The sequence below is a fragment of the Pseudorca crassidens genome, chromosome 4 (assembly GCF_039906515.1).
Source record: "Pseudorca crassidens isolate mPseCra1 chromosome 4, mPseCra1.hap1, whole genome shotgun sequence".
In the NCBI taxonomy this organism is placed as follows: domain Eukaryota; kingdom Metazoa; phylum Chordata; class Mammalia; order Artiodactyla; family Delphinidae; genus Pseudorca; species Pseudorca crassidens.
The window spans coordinates 34,195,651-34,210,402 of record NC_090299.1 but is presented as its reverse complement, the minus strand read 5'-3'; the positions used below and the strand labels follow the sequence as shown (position 1 = coordinate 34,210,402).

General features: G+C 37.7%; 1 protein-coding gene across 6 annotated transcripts in view; it reads left to right on the top strand.

The window, feature by feature from the left end:
• The window catches only part of TET2 (tet methylcytosine dioxygenase 2), a 134,008-nt gene that overhangs the window by 34,967 nt on the left and 84,289 nt on the right, over window positions 1-14,752 (top strand). For all 6 annotated transcript variants that reach the window (XR_010942906.1, XM_067735436.1, XM_067735435.1 and 3 more), the window contains one exon: window positions 10,370-10,515. The gene's annotated coding sequence lies outside the window, so the exon portion shown is untranslated. The remainder of the gene's footprint in view (window positions 1-10,369; window positions 10,516-14,752) is intronic.

Genomic DNA, 14,752 nt, shown 5'->3' with positions numbered 1-14,752 from the left:
TTAAAACAGTGAATAGCTGATGAAGATAAAATACCAGAATAAGCTTCAATTTAGGGAAACAAAAGAAAAATCTGTCTTCGAACCACATTATCCTCAGAAAGATGGTGATATTAACCGTGAGGTTTATTTCGTTCAATTAAAAATGTAGATATGTGTGTGGGAGTGAAAACTTTTCAGTGTGTTCATAGGCTTTCATTCTTAAATTTCTCTCTTTTTTTGTTTTTGCTTTTTTTTGTTTGTTTGTTTTTCTGGCTCTTACCTTAACTTCTGTCTTTGGCAGCAGTTACCCTTTATGTTTATTCTGTTTTGCCTTCTAAATGATTTGTTTTTTCCTTTATAATCTCAGTATATCAGGTCAGAGGGAAAACTCAGTGTATCAGCAGACTGATAATGTTTTACATTTTCTTTGAGACTACTTACCATAGCATCCTAAATAGTATTATTAACGTTCTCTTTCAAAAGAGGTACCCAAGCATATGAGTCATCACTGTAGTGATTCCTGAATGTTATGTTGGAGACTTTCCAAAACTGAACAAAGCCAAGATCACTGACCGTTGAAGAACTGTGTTCTAACAAGAGTCTTGTGGTCTCTTACAGGTGTACATTCTATTTGTTGGGATGGCCTCTTTCTATAAGGGGGCTCTTTGGGGCATAGAAAACTGGAACTTCATGTTCTCCTTGATAATTTGCCAGCTTGGTTCCCAGCCAATCAGATAACTGCTTGCAGTGACACGCATTTCCCTAGGACTCCCCATCTTGTGTCTTTCTTTAGAGGACAGTTGCACTAAGCCTGCTCACACCAGTCTGAGCCAAGGGCACTGCTGTCCTGAGTGCCCCACAGTATAGATAAAAATCCCATACCAACCAAGTTCTGCTAAAACTCTGAGTGTAAAGAATACATTAACCACTTAGGTTTTATATTACTATTTTAAACAGAAAACAGGAAGTAAAGTGCTTCCTTCCTTCCTCAGTGTTTGGTACATAAGTTGCTAAACCCAGCCTTAGGAATCTAAGGATATACAATGACCCTCTTCTAGTCTTACCAATGCTTCTTTGACCTTTTTTAAAATCACAAGGTAAAAGCAATTATACTCCAATAAAGATGTTAATGAAATATCTTGTGAGGGTTTTTTTGGTCTCCAACCCTAACCTCCTGATCTTTACCTGTCTGATAATTATTTATTTGGAATACATGGATTCCTCAAATACATGATGTCAAAAATTTATTTTGTCATTTCAAATTCCTTTATAGAATTTTCTCTGATTAATACCATCATTCTTCCAGGCAACCAAGCTCAAAGCTTTATTACTATAATTTAGTCTTTCTTTTTCTCCCTACATCTAGAGTGTTACTAATATCCACCCATTTCTCAATCAGTAATATTTCTTTGCTTGATCATTTTATTTCATTTCCTCTGCCAGCATCTTGTTCAGACTTATCACTTAACATCTGAACTGCGGCAAGCCAATATCTTTTTTTTTTTTAAGATTTATTATTTAATTTTTTGGGGGCTGCATCAGGGCTTGGTTGCTGCACACGGGAACTTCACTGAGGCATGCAAGATCATTTGTTGCAGCGCGTGGACTTCTCTCTAGTTCTGTGTGTGGGTTTTCTCTAGTTGTGGCGCATGGGCTCTGTACTTCACGACATGTGGGCTCTAGTTGAGGCGCTCAAGCTCAGTGGTTGTGGGGTGTGGGCTTAGTTACCCCCCAGCACATGGGATCTTAGATCCCTGACCAGAGATCGAACCCACGTCCGTTGCATTGTAAGGCAGATTCTTTTCCTTTTTTTTTTTTTAAAGTTTTTAGATCTTCTCTTTTAATTTTTTTTATACAGGAGGTTCTTATTAGTTATCGATTTTATACATATTAGTCTATATATGTCAATCCCAATCTCCCAATTCATCCCACCACGACACACGCAGCCCCCACCACCCGCTTTCCCCCCTTGGTGTCCACATGTTTGTTCTCTACACCTGTGTCTCTATTTATGCCATGCAAACCGGTTCACCTGTACCATTTTTCTAGATTCCATACATATGCATTAATATACAATATTTGTTTTTCTCTTTCTTACTTCACTCTGTATGACAGTCTCTAGGTCCATCCACGTTTCTACAAATGACCCAATTTCGTTCCTTTTTATTGCTGAGTAATATTCCGTTGTATACATGTACCACATCTTCTTTATCCATTCGTCTGTTGATAGGCATTTAGGTTGCTTCCATGACCTGGCTATTGTAAATACTGCTGCAGTGAACACTGGGCTGCATGTGTCTTTTTAAACTCTGGTTTTCTCTGGGTATATGCCCAGTAGTGGGATTGCTGGGTCATATGGTAATTCTATTTTTAGTTTTTTAAGGAACCTCCATACTGTTCTCCATAGTGGCTGTATCAATTTACATTCCCGCCAGCAGTGCAAGAGGGTTCCCTTTTCTCCACACCCTCTCCAGCGTTTGTTGTTTGTAGATTTTGCTGATGATGCCCATTCTAACTGGTGTGAGGTGATACCTCATTGTAGTTTTGATTTACATTTCTCTAATAATTAGTGATGTTGAGCAGCTTTTCATGTGCCTCTTGGCCATCTGTATGTCTTCTTTGGAGAAATGTCTATTTAGGTCTTCTGCCCATTTTTTGATTGGGTTGTCTGTTCGTTTTAATATTGAGCTGCATGAGGTGTTTATATATTTTGGAGATTAATCCTTTGTCGGTTGATTCGCTTGCAAATATTTTCTCCCATTCTGAGGGCTGTCTTTTCATCTTGTTTATAGTTTCCTTTACTATGCAAAAGCTTTTAAGTTTCATTAGGTCCAATTTGTTTATTTTTATTTTTATTTCCATTACTCTAGGAGGTGGGTCAAAAAATATCTTGCTGTGATTTATGTCAAAGAGTGTTCTTCCTATGTTTTCCTCTAAGGGTTTTGTAGTGTTTGGCCTTACATTTAGGTCTTTCATCTAGGAGGTGGGTCAAAAAATATCTTGCTGTGATTTATGTCAAAGAGTGTTTTTCCTGTGTTTTCCTCTAAGGGTTTTATAATGTTTGGCCTTACATTTAGGTCTTTCATCCATTTTGAGTTTATTTTTGTGTATGGTGTTAGGGACTGTTCTAATTTCATTCTTTTACATGTAGCTGTCCAGTTGTCCCAGCACCACTTATTGAAAAGACTGTCTTTTCTCCATTGTATATCCTTGCCTCCTTTGTCATAGATTAGTTGACCATAGGTGTGTAGGTTTATCTCTGGGCTTTCTATCCAGTTCCATTGATCTATATTTCTGTTTTTGTACCAGTACTATACTGTCTTGATTACTGTAGCTTTGTAATATAGTCTGAAGTCAGGGAGTCTGGTTCCTCCAGCTGTTTTTTTTCCCTCAAGATTGCTTTGGCTATTTGGGGTCTTTTGTGTCTCCATACAAATTTTAAGATTTTTAATTCTAGTTCTGTAAAAAATGCCATTGGTAGTTTGATAGGGATTGCATTGAATCTGTAGATTGCCTTGGGTAATATAGCCATTTTCACAATATTGATTCTTCCACTCCAAGAACATGGTATATCTCTCCATTTGTTTATGTCATCTTTGATTTCTTTCATCAGTGTCTTACAGTTTTCTGAGTACAAGTGTTTTACCTCCTTAGGTAGGTTTACTCCTAGGTATTTTATTCTTTTTGTTGCAATGGTGAACGGGATTGTTTCCTTAATTTCTCTTTCTTATCTTTCATTGTTAGTGTATAGGAATGCAAAAGATTTCTGTGCATTAATTTTGTATCCTGCAACTTTACCAAATTCATTGATGAGCTCTAGTAGTTTTCTGGTAGCATCTTTAGGATTTTCTACGTATAGTGTCATGTCATCTGCAAACAGTGACAGTTTTACTTCTTCTTTTCCAATTTGTATTCCTTTTATTTCTTTTTCTTCTCTGATTGCCATGCCTAGGACTTCCAAAATTATGTTGAATAATAGTGGTGAGAGTGGACATCCTTGTCTTGTTCTTGATTTTAGAGGAAATGGTTTCAGTTTTTCACCATTGAGAATGATGTTTGCTGTAGGTTTGTCATATAAGGCCTTTATTATGTTGAGGTAGGTTCCCTCTATGCCCACTTTCTGCAGAGTTTTTATCATAAATGGGTGTTGAATTTTGTCTAAAGCCTTTGCTGAATCTATTGAGATGATCACATTGTTTTTTTTCTTCAGTTTGTTAATATGGTGTATCACATTGATTGATTTGCATATACTGAAGAATCCTTGCATCCCTGGGATAAATCCCACTTGATCATGGTGTATGATCCTTTAATGTGTTGTTGGATTCTGTTTGCTAGTATTTTGTTGAGGACTTTTGCATCTATGTTCATCAGTGATATTGGTCTGTAATTTTCTTTTTTTGTAGTATATTTGTCTGGTTTTGGTATCAGGGTGATGGTGGCCTCGTGGAATGAGTTTGGGAGTGTCCCTTCCTCTGCAAATTTTTGGAAGAGTTTGAGAAGCATGGGTGTTAGCTCTTCTCTAAATGTTTGATAGAATTCAACTGTGAAGCCATCTGGTCCATGGACTTTTGTTTGTTGGAAGATTTTTAATCACAGTTTCAATTTATTTCTTCCTGATTCAGTCTTGCAAGGTTATACCTTTCTAAGAATTTGTCCATTTCTTCCAGGTTGTCCATTTTATTGTCATAGAGTTGCTTGTAGTAGTCTCTTATGATGCTTTGTATTTCTGTGGTGTCTGTTGTAACTTCTCCTTTTTCATTTCTAAATTTATTGATTTGAGTCCTCTTTCTCTTTTTCTTGATGAGTCTGGCTAAAGGTTTATCAATTTTGTTTGTCTTCTCAATGAACCAGCTTTCAATTTTATTGTTCTTTGCTATTGTTTTCTTTGTTTCTATTTCATTTATTTCGGCTCTGATCTTTATGATTTCTTTCCCTCTACTAACTTTGGGTTTTGTTCTTCTTTCTCTAGTTCCTTTAGGTTTAAGGTTAGATTGTTTATTTGAGATTTTTCGTCTTTCTTGAGGTAGGATTGTACTGCTATAAACTTCACTCTTAGAACTGCTTTTGCTGCATCCTATAGGTTTTGTATCTTCGTGTTTTCATTGTCATTTGTCTCTAGGTATTTTTTTTATTTTCTCTTAGATTTCTTCATTGATCTCTTGGTTATTTAGTAATGTATTATTTGGCCTCCATGTGTTTGTGTTTTTATGTTTTTTTCCCTGTAATTTATTTCTAATCTCATAGCATTATGGTCGGAAAAGATGCTTGATATGATTTCAGTGTTCTTAAATTTACTGAGGCTTGATTTGTGACCCAAGATGTGATCTGTCCTGGAGAATGTTCCATGTGCACTTGAGTAGAAAGTGTAATCTGCTGTTTTTGGATGGAATGTCCTATAGGTATCAATTAAATCTGTCTCGTCTGTTGTGTCACTTAAAGCTCATGTTTCCTTATTAATTTCCTATGTGGATGATCTGTCTGTTGGTGTAAGTGAAGTGTTAATTCCCTCACTATTATTGTGTTACTGTCGATTTCCTCTTTTATAGCTGTTAGCAGTTGCCTTATGTATTGAGGTGCTCTTATGTTGGGTGCATATATATTTATAATTGTTATATCTTCTTTTTGGATTAATCCCTTGATCATTATGTAGTGTCCTTCCTTGTCTCGTGTAACATTCTTTATTTTAAAGTCTATTTTATCTGATATGAGTATTGCTACTCCAGCTTTCTTTTGATTTCCATTTGCATGGAATATCTTTTTCCATCCCCTCACTTTCACTCTGTTTGTGTCCCTGGGTCTGAAGTGGGTCTCTCGTAGACAGCGTATATATGAGTCTTCTTTTTGTGTCAGTTCAGCCAGTCTGTGTCTTTTGGTTGGAGTGTTTAATCCATTCACATTTAAGGTTATCATTTATATGTATATTCCTATTGCCATTTTCTTAATTGTTTTGGGTTTGTTTTTGTAGGTCCTTTTCTTCTCTTGTGTTTCTCACTTAGAGAAGTTCCTTTAGCATTTGTTGTAAAGCTGGTTTGGTGGTGCTGAATTCTCTTAGCTTTTGTTTGTCTGTAAAGCTTTTGATTTTTTTGTTGAGTCTGAATGAGATCCTTGCTGAGTAGAGTAATGTTGGTTGTAGGATCTTCCCTTTAAATATGTCATGCCACTCCCTTGTGGCTTGTAGAGTTTCTGCTGAGAAATCAGCTGTTAACCTTATGGGAGTTCCCTTGTATGTTATTTGTCATTTTTCCCTTGTTGCTTTTAATAATTTTTCTTTGTCTTTAATTTTTGTCAGTTTGATTACTATGTGCCTTGGCATGTTTGTCCTTTGGTTTATCCTTCCTGGGACTCTCTGTGCTTCCTGGACTTGGGTGGCTATTTCCTTTCCCATGTGGAGGAAGTTTTCTACTATAATCTCTTCAAATATTTGTCTCCCTCTCTCCTTCTGGGACCCCTATAATGCAAATGTTAGTGCGTTTAATGTTGTCCCAGAGGTCTCTTAGGCTGTCTTCATTTCTTTTCATTCTTTTTTCTTCATTCTGTTCTGCAGCAGTGAATTCCACCATTCTGTCTTCCAGGTCACTTATCTGTTCTTCTGCCTCAGTTATTCTGCTATTGATTCCTTCTAGTGTATTTTTCATTTCAGTTATTGAATTGTTCATCTCTGTTTGTTTGTTTGTTCTTTAATTCTTCTAGGTGTTTGTTCTTTAATTCTTCTAGGTCTTTCTTAAACATTTCTTGCATCTTCTCAATCTTTGCCTCCATTCTTCTTCCAAGGTCCTGGATCATCTTCTCTCTCATTATTCTGAATTCTTTGTCTGAAAGGTTGCCTGTCTCCACTTGATGTAATTGATTCTCTGGGGTTTTATCTTGTTCCTTCATCTGGTACATAGTCCTCTGTCTTTTCATTTTGTCTATCCTTCTGTGAATGTGGTTTTCATCCCACAGGCTGCAGGATTGTCGTTCTTCTTGCTTCTGCTGTCTCTCTCTGGTGGATGAGGCTATCTTTAAGACACTTGTGCAAGCTTCTTGATGGGAGGAGTGGTGGTGGGTAGAGCTGGGTGTTGCTCTATTGGGCAGAGCTCCGTAAAACTTTAATCTGCTTGTCTGCTGATGGGTGGGGCTGGGTTTCCTCCCTGTTGGTTGTTTGGCCTGAGGCAACCCAACACTGGAGCCTACCTGGGCTCTTTGGTGGGGCTAATGGTGACTCTGGGAGGGCTCATGCCAAGGAGTACTTCCCAGAACTTCTGCTGCCAGTGTCCTTGTCCCCACGATGAGCCACAGTCGGCCCCCACCTGTGCAGGAGACCCTCTAACACTGGCAGGTAGGCCTTTTTCAGTCTCATGGGGTCACTGCTCCTTCCCCCTGTGTCCTGTTGCACACATTACATTGTGTGTGCCTTCCAAGAGTGGAGTCTCTGTTTCCCCCAGTCCTGCCGAAGTCCTGCAATCAAATCCCGCTAGGTTTCAAAGTCTGATTCTCTGGGAATTCCTCCCTGTTGCTGGACCCCCAGGTTGGGAAGCCTGACGTGGGGCTTAGAACTTTCATTCCAGTGGGTGGACTTCTGTGGTATAATTGTTCTCCAGTTTGTGATTCACCCACCCAGTGGTTATGGGATTTGATTTTATTGTGATTGCGCCCCCCTACCATCTCTTTGTGGCTTTTCCTTTGTCTTTGGATGTAGGGTATCTTTTTTAGTGAGTTCCAGTGTCTTTCTGTCGATGATTGTTCAGCAGTTAGTTGTGATTCCAGTGTTCTCTCAAGAGGAAGTGAGCGCACATCCTTCTACTCCACCATCTTGAACCAATCTCCTGTAAGGTGGATTCTTTACCACTGGCACCAGGGACGTCCCAAGCCAATATCTTATATTTAATGATTTAGAACCCCTAAATCTTCTACTACATCACACTCAGTAGGATGGCTTGAAAAAAAGAGACAATAACAAGTGTTCATGAGGGTCTGGAAAAATTGGAACTCTCACACAGTTGCTGATAGGAATGTAAAATGGCACAGAGACTTTGTAAAAACAGTTTGGCAGTCTTCAAAAGGTTAAACATAGAATTATCATATGACCTTGCAATTCTACACCTAGGAATTTTCCTCCCAAGAGAATTGAAAACATATGTCCATATAAAAACTTATAAACAATGAACACACATGTTCAAAGCAGCATTATTTACAGTAGCCTTAAGGTGGAAGCAACCCATGTCTATCAACAGATAAATGGAAAACCAAAAGGTGGTATATACATATAATGGAATACTTTTCTTCCTTAAAAAGGAAGGAAATTCTGACACATGTTACAACATGGGTGAATCTTGAAGACATTATGCTAGGTGAAATAAACCAATCACAAAAGAACAAATATGATTCTGTATGAGCTACCTCGAATGTCAAATTCATAGAGACCAAAAGTAGAATTGTGTTTGCCAGGGGCTTGGGAGAGGGGAGAATGGGGAGTTGTTTAATGGGTATGGAGTTTTGTTTCAGAAAATGAAAAAGTTCTAGAGATGGTTGTGATGGTTGCACAACAGTGTGAATGTGCTTAATGCCACAGAGTTATACATTTAAAATATGGTTAAATTAGTAAATTTTATGTTACACATATTTTACCACAATAGAAAAAGACTTGTAAATGAATGTTCATAGTAGCACTATTTATAATACCCAAAATGTAGAAATAACCCAAATATTTATCATGAATAGATAGAGTGTGGTACATCTATACAGTGGGATATTAGACATAAAAAGGAAGTACTGATACACACTAAGACATAGATGAACTTTGGAAACATTACGCTCAGTGAAAGAAATCAGAAACAAAACGCCAAATTTTTCATGATTTAATATATCTGAAATATCCAGCATAGGAAAATCCCTAGAGAGAGAAGGTCAATTAGGTAGAGGAGCGATGAATGAGGACTGACTCCTAATGGGTACTGGAATTATTTCAGGAGTGATGAAATTGTTCTGGAATTTGATAGTGGCAGTAATGGCACAACTTTTTGAATATACTGAACCCACAGAATTATATGCTTCAGAATGATGAATTCTATGGTATGTGAGTTATATCTCAATTTTTAAAAACCCTAAATCTTAATACATTACTTTTATGATGCCATGTTGCTAAAAAACAATGGCATGCCCCAGTCTCAGCATACTATTTCTAGCTATGTAACTGAGAAAATTAAGTGACCCCCCCCCCTTCTGACTCTGTAAAATAGGGATAATAATAATTACCTCTCCAGATGTTTGTGTTAAATGAGCTAACATATGTAGTGCTTTAGCATGGTGTCTGGCATTTACTAAGAACCCAGTAAATTTACTAAGACCTCTTGGGACATGAGCCTTCAGCAGCTTCCAATACTATTTCAGATACTATTTCCAGATATTTTGGAAAATGGCTCAACTCTTTTGTCATTTTACCAGTACTCTTTACATTCCAGGTCAAAACCGCCTCTCCAAATTCTCTTAATGCTCTTTATAGTAACCCTCCCATCAGAATGGGCTTTTTAGGTATCCTTCAGTTTACTTTGCATATTCTTGCAGCTGTGTCTTTTCTTGAAAACAGTGCTGTCTCTCTCTCTGCCTCTCTCTTTCTCTGAATTTCATCCTGCCCTTAAAACTCAGAAGAAGCCTTTCCTCATGCATTAAACTTTTCCTCTTATTTCAAGATTTTCACTACATCTTTGACCAGTGAAGGCTTACTTTGGTTATATTTTTAAAGTATTTATCTTATTATGTGATCTTTTGAAAGTATGTGTCCAGGTAAATTAGAGCCCCTGAGCACAGGGTCACATGTTATAATGCTTTACCTTTCCGACAGCACTTAACACATTGTCTTGATGTGGTATATCCGGAATAGACATTTGCTATTTATGAGTTAAGTTAGTGCTACATCTCAACAAGTAGAAGGAGTTATGCTAATGATTCTCTATCCTGGCTGCACCTTAGAAACACCTGGGGAGCAAGGCTTCACATTAGGCCAACAAATCAGAATCTCTGAGCGTGAGGCCTCAACTTTACACCCAAGGTGATAACTATAACCAAGGCTGAGAACTATTATATTCAACAGATGAAGTAATACAAGCCAGTGGGTCTCAAACCTAATTGATTATCACAATCAAGATGTGATCACAAACTGATGTGAGCAGAGATGCTTTGGATATTGCAAACTGCTCTACAACTATTAGACAAATACTGTGGTGCAGTTGGGACTTTCATTGATTTGAGAAAGATCCTCCAGCCCTGTATTTTTCACAGCCAATGGCATAGTGGAAATATCCAATTATAGGCACCTGAAACCTTTAAATGCTACGCAATAGCTTTCATACCAGATGTACATGCTGTGTTCCTTTTTGCTAACTTAAAAATATTCAAACGGTGTCTTTTCCAGGCTGGCCACCATTCAGCAGCAGACCCTCTCAAGATTGTCTACTTGCCCTCGCTCCTGTTGAGTTACCACGGGTGGAAGCAGGAGATGGGCTCCGCAGCAGCCAACAGGCCATGACCCAGGAGGCGCAGTGAGGGATAGAGCTGCTGGTAAGACACTGGGGACAGTGGGTGCTTGTTTGCGAGTGTAAGTTTGTTCTCAGTTTAATGGTCAATCTCTCTTACAACCTCCAACGCTAAGTTACTCTGTACTCTCTCAGATACCTCTATTATCTGTGCTTAGTATGCATGGCTTAGATTTTAAGGTCTATGAATCCCCTAAAGTTGTGTGCTGACTTTTAAGTACTGATACGTACATTTTTTTTTTCCTCTGAAGAAAAGGTAGATTTTCATCAGATTCTTAATGTTTGCTAGTTTAATAAAAGAGAGATAAGAGCCATTCAAATATAATAATAAGCATGGAGGAAGGTGCTATCTCTAACCACTTGTCACAGTATTTCTCTTCTCCATTCTTACATCACCTATGGCCACTTTGTCTCAATCTTGTTGAGGACCCAAAAAAAGTGCTATTCTGTGGTTATTTGCTGGTCTGAAAGTGAGTACCTCTTGAACCTAGGCAGCTGGGTTTCATGACAGTTTGGCTTCGTAGAACGAACAGAGAACTAAAGTTTAGAACGACGGATCTCAGGAGAGCCTATGTGATTTTTTTCACGTGATTTTTCTGAAAATACAAATAGAAGTACTGAGAGAAAGACACTTTTTTCATTATGTTCTTATAGTTGATCTTAATAAAGATCAATTTGTTTTGCTAATGAGTGTCCCAACCTAAAGGGTTTCTTTGGTTTTTTTTTAAGGGTTTTTTTTTTTATCACATCACTATCATTTATATAGACATATAGAAGTAGAGAACTGATGTATCTTTTTTCCCCAAAATATTTAAGATGAACACTAGAATGAATTCTACTATGTATACCTTTGCCTGTACTGTAAACCAGTTTAAATTGTGGATGCATTGTAGAAAAGAAAATGCACGTTAGCTAGAGAAAAGGAAGAATGAGGTTTTTTTTTTTTTTCCATCTATAACTCTTTAGCAGATAATTTAGCTTTAGTTTCACTGAATCTTGTTTATACATTCAGCATAGCAGATCTTCTAAAAAGCCTGTGTAGCTGTAATCTCTTCCCTCACTCCAGATGCCTGAGGATATAAGTATCCGCTCTGCCACTTGATACTTCTTAGAGACTGACCTGGTGCTGAGAAATCCTTTCCAGTGTGTCCTCAGTTAAACTCCCATGATCCCTGGATGTTGCCATTTTCAAGACACAGGGCAAGTGCATCTGCCTAGATTACCTCTCTGCCCTGGGAATTTTAAGTCACTGTGTAAGGGAAAGAGATCTCAGCACAGTAGTAACTCTCAGAATGAAAATTTTCCCCTTACATGTTAATGTTTTTAGAGTAATCATTGTCACTGAAAATAGACTTCCTCTTTCCCCTCTCATGCTGGAAAATCTTAGGTAATTATGAATAAAGCATTCTTTGCTTTTCCCCTCCTGCCTTAGTGGTTGCTTTACCTCTCACTGTGGGGACTGTGGCTACTCATTCTGTACTTGGCCTTAACATGAGAACTGAGACGCATTTTTAAGATAGAATTGTTATCTCTTTAGTGAAGTCATAACATCAGTCAGAAGATTTTCTCTTCTTGGTGGTGAAGGGTGAGTAAGGAAGAGTAAAAGTTTAGGGAAAAGTATAAGATAAATTACTAACAAGAAAAGAGAACAGGAAATTAAAATATCAGCTGTTATTAAAAAAAAAAAAAAGATTTTCAAGTGACTACCGAAGGAGTTCTTCCCTCATATCCAAAAAAGAATCTAATTTTGTATTTAGTTTTTTACAGTTGGATAAGCTCAGCCAGGGACTTATTTTCAGTACTAAATACGCCGGGGGCTCATTTTTAATAATGTCTATTAGCTGTGTGTTCTTGGGAACAGTATTTAACCTCTTTAAGCCTTGTTTTATTTGGCAAGGAGGAAACTATGTCAGAGTTAAATACTAATGGAATTATGTAATGTTATATGGATAATGCGTGCAGGGCCTAGCACATAATAAGTTCTCAATTTTATATTAGCCTTTGTTTATTATTATTAATCACTGTTACTAATCTTGCTTTTCGTTTTTTAATAATGAATTCATTCCAAAAGTATTTCTTGACCACCTGTCAACTACCAGGCACTCTTTAGGGACTGGGGTGCATTAATGAGGAAAACAAAGTCTCTCTTATTTATAGAGTGGGAGACAGACATAAATAAAAGTGCATAGTAGGTAGAATACCAAGAAGTGCTAAGCATAAAACTTTTGGTAGAAAAAGGAAATTGGAGGCATGGTGAGTTAGTAATTGAAGATAGAGTAGTCAGAAAAGACCTCAGGGTAAAATTATTTTTTAAGTAAAAACATGAAAAAGGAATACACGCATACCATAAAGTTACACGGGGGAAGGGCATTTCAGGTAGATGAGAAATATACTACAAAGCCCTAGAGTAGTTTTTTCAGAGTGATTCAAAGAGAATCAGAACATCGTGTACAGCTTGATCACGTATCACCAATAAACATTTACCCAGGTACCCAAGTGAGTGATACAGATAAGAACTTTGGAAGTTCAAAGAATGGCAAGGCCCATCTAGACTAAAACAGGTAGAGAAGCCTTCATGAAGGAAGGGGGCAGCTTGTGGTCTGGATCTTGAAGGAGAGGAAGAATTTGGATAGTTGGTAAAAGGGTACAAACCTTCAGTTATAAGATGAATAAAGTCTGAAAATCTAATATATAACATGATGACTATAGTTGACAATACTGTGTTGTATAATTAAAATTTGCTAAGAGAGCACAACCTAAATGTTCTCACCAAAAAACAAAACCAAAACAATTTAACAAAAAAAAAACCTAAATGTGTCAAGTGATGGATGCAGTAATTAACTTGATGGGGGGAATTCTTTCACAGTGTATATATCAAATCATCATATTGTATACCTTATATATTTCAGTTTTATTTGTCGTTATACCTCAATGAAGCTGAAAGAAAAAAAAAACTCCAAAGAAAAAGTTCTGAAGTTATTTTTATACAGTTCACAATCATGTAGCCTCACACCATCAGCCATAAAACAAATAAACAATAAGGAATGACATCCCAGTGACAGAAGTGGAGGAGAAACAGCATGAGATAGAATAAAATAAGGATGTTGGCCTTAAGGGCAGGGGGTGCACTAGGAAAGGGGCGAGGGCAGGCAACCTTGTACAGAGTTGGCAAGTAGTGGGAAAGGAGATGGAAAAATAGGTGAGGTCAATTTTTATAAAACCCTAAAGCCAGTCTAAAGATTATTACATGCCATTGTACACATATTGAGGAACAACTGGAGGAGGTAAGTAACGAGGTTAATTCGGGTCTCTAGCGATATTATTATTTTGACAAGTTGAGAAGAGTAGGGAGATGGTGGAAGTTGTTGAAGGAATTTCGGAGTGAGGTTGAGAACATGGATTATGATAATAAAGATAAGGCAGAAAAGGGAAGAGAGATTTGATATGTTTTAAAGAAAAATGATGATTTAACTGCTAATAGCACATAGGAGATTAAGAAGAAATGTCAAATTTTTCAAGTTTTAAATTGACCAATGAAGTGTTGGCATTATAGGAAATTATAGGAAATAGGGTACCCAGAAATGATATATGACTTCCCTAAGTTCATGTCATTAGTTATTGGCAGAACCTGGACTAGCTCCACGTCTCCATATTGACAGCTCCCCATCCCCTGCTCCCCATGCCATCTGTAGGAAATATTACTGATTTGTATTTTGCCAGATTGGTTGGGGAGAATAGAGTTAGAAGTTTCGGATTTGCCCATTCACACTGTCTTATAGCCATTTTTCTAATTAATGTGGACATTTTTACCCTCTCTCATGAAACAGATCTAAGTTGTTTAGAAAGGGTTAAAGAAGCATTGGTAAAACTGGAAGAGGGTCATTCTATATGCTTAGATTCTCCCACCTATAGTGATTATTGATGTTTCCTGATTTTTTTTTTTTTTTTTTTTTTTTTTGCGGTACACGGGCCTCTCACTGTTGTGGCCTCTCCCATTGTGGAGCACAGGCTCCGGACGCGCAGGCTCAGCAACCATGGCTCATGGGCCCAGCCGCTCCGTGGCACGTGGGATCTTCCCGGACCGGGGCACAAACCCGTGTTTCCTGCATCGGCAGGCGAACTCTCAACCACTGTGCCACCAGGGAAGCCCAATGTTTCCTGATTTTAAATGTCATCTTTCTGTCTCTTCAGTAGTTTGAGATGGAACAGTTATTTCTATCATTGTACCTATTTTCTGTTTCATTTTTCAGAAGGAAAATGCC